The sequence below is a fragment of the Hylobates moloch genome, unplaced genomic scaffold, assembly GCF_009828535.3.
Source record: "Hylobates moloch isolate HMO894 unplaced genomic scaffold, HMol_V3 SCAFFOLD_1, whole genome shotgun sequence".
Taxonomy (NCBI): domain Eukaryota; kingdom Metazoa; phylum Chordata; class Mammalia; order Primates; family Hylobatidae; genus Hylobates; species Hylobates moloch.
In genome coordinates, this window is record NW_026652276.1 from 219,738,903 (window position 1) to 219,741,365 (window position 2,463).

Genomic DNA, 2,463 nt, shown 5'->3' on the forward strand with positions numbered 1-2,463 from the left:
ATGGTTCGCTATTCACTAGACCCGGAGAACTCCACAAAATCATGCAAATCAAGAGGTTCAAATCTTTGTGTTCACTTTAAGAACACTCATGACACTTCCCAGGTCATCAAGGGTATGCATATATGAAAAGCCACGAAGTATCTGAAAGATGTCACTTTACAGAAACAGTGCGTACCATTCTGAGGTTACAATGGTGGAGTTGGCAGGTGTACCCAGGCCAAGCAGTGGGGCTGGACACAAGGTCAGTGGCCCAAAAAGAGTGCTGAATTTTTGCTGCACATGCTTAAAAATGCAGAGAGCAATGCAGAACTTAAGGGTTTAGATGTAGATTCTCTGGTCATTGAGCATATCCAAGTGAACAAAGCACCTAAGATGCGCCGCTGGATTGACAGAGCTTATGGTTGGATTAACCCATGCATGAGTTCTCCCTGCCACATTGAGATGATCCTTACTGAAAAGGAACAGATTGTTCCTAAACCAGAAGAGGAGGTTGCCCTGAAGAAAAAGATATCCCAGAAGAAACTGAAGAAACAAAAACTTATGACACGAGAGTAAATTCAGCATTAAAATAAATGCAATTAAAAGTAAAAAAAAAAAAAGGGTCAGATGTGGTGGCTCCGCCTGTAATCCCAACACTTTGGGAGGCTGAGGTGGGTGGATCACAAGGTCAGCAGTTTGAGACTAGCCTGACCAACATGGTGAAACCCCGTCTCTACTAAAAATACAAAAATTAGCCAGGCGTGGTGGCAGGCACCTGCAATCCCAGCTACTCAAGAGGCTGAGGCAGGAGAATCTCTTGAACCCGGGAGGTGGAGGTTGCAGTGAGCTGAGATCACGCCACTGCACTCCAGCCTGGGTGACACAGTGAAACTCCGTCTCAAAAAAAAAAAAAAACAGATGAAATTATACTGGAGTGGAGTGGGAATCTTACCCATTGTAACTGATGTCCTCAAAATGGGAGAATTTGGACACGGAGACGGCACACAGGGAGAATGGTCTGGCAACACGAAGGCAGAGATGGGGGTGATGCATCTACAAGCCAAGGAACCCCAGGGGTTGTCAGCAACCACCAGCAGCTAGGGGAGAGGCATGGGTCAGATTCTCCCTCCCAGCCTCAGAAAGAACCCACCCTGCCAAAACCTTGGTCTCAGACTTCTAGCCTCTCGAATCATGAAATGATCAATTTCTCTTGTTTAAGCCACTCGGTGCATGGTGCTTTGTGATGGCAGCCCTGGGGAACTAATACACATGTCCATGCAAACACTCATACATGAGTGGTCAGAGAGGCATCATTTATCGTAGCCAAAAGTAGGAATGGTCCAAATGTTCATCATCTGATGAATGGATAAATGAGATGTGGTCTAGCCATACAATGGAATATCATTCAGCAATAAGAAGGAATGGAGTTCTGATAGTTGCTACATCATGAATGAATCTCAAAAACATGCTAAGCAAAAGAAGTCATATAAGACCATATATTCTATGATTCCATTTATATGAAATATCCATTTATATGAAAATTCACAGAGACAGAAATAGATGAGTGGTTGCCGGGGGAGGAGGAGAGTAGGGAGTGACTGATAATAGGTGTGAGGTTTCTTTGGCAGGTAATGAAACATTCTGGAATTTTACCATGGTGATGGTTGCACAACCTTGTGAACATACTCAAGATCACTGAATTGTACCCTTTTCTTTTCTTTTCTTTTTATGGGACACAGTCTCACTCTGTTGCCCAGCCTGGAGTGCAGTGGCGCAATCTCAGCTCACTTCAGCCTCTGCCTCCCAAGTTCAAATGATTCTCCTGCCTCAGCCTCCCAAGTAGCTGGGACTACAGGTGCCCACCACCATGCCCGACTAATTTTTTTGTATTTTAACTAGAGACTGAGTTTCACCATGTTGGTCAGGCTAGTCTTGAACTCCTAACCTCAAAAGATCCACCCGCCTTGGCCTCCCAAAGTGCTGGACTTACAGGCATGAGCCACCGCACCCAGCCTGAATTGTACTCTTTAAAACGGTGACTTTTATGTAGGTGGATTATGTCAAATATATATTTATTCCTTTTTTAAAAACAGAAAAATAAAATAGTAATGCAAATCACAGTGGCAGACTTTAAAACCAAAAGGAATCTGGCTTTTATAGTATCTTGGAATAAAACGATTCAGTCTGATGGAAAAATAGTATTTTTAAATCCTAGTGAGTTCATTCTAAGTTCAGTTACAATTAAAATGCTTAACAATGAGTTCAGTCTTCAGTCAACATTAAATCTCTTCTATCAGTCATGTTTTATGATGTCTCATACCAATCTAAACATATTTTACAATTTTAACGATCTTAAAGGTTTACATTTTAGAGGGGCAATAAAACAATTTCCAGCAAGTCTCCTTGTTTTCTATATTGAACAGCAAGAAATCTGGAAATCTTCCACTTACTTCTGAGCAGAACAACTTTTGTTGTTGTTGTTTT

General features: G+C 42.2%; 1 pseudogene; it reads left to right on the forward strand.

Moving 5' to 3' along the window:
* Positions 1-555, forward strand: LOC116814408 (large ribosomal subunit protein uL22-like; annotated as a pseudogene).
* The last annotated feature ends 1,908 nt before the right edge of the window (positions 556-2,463 follow it).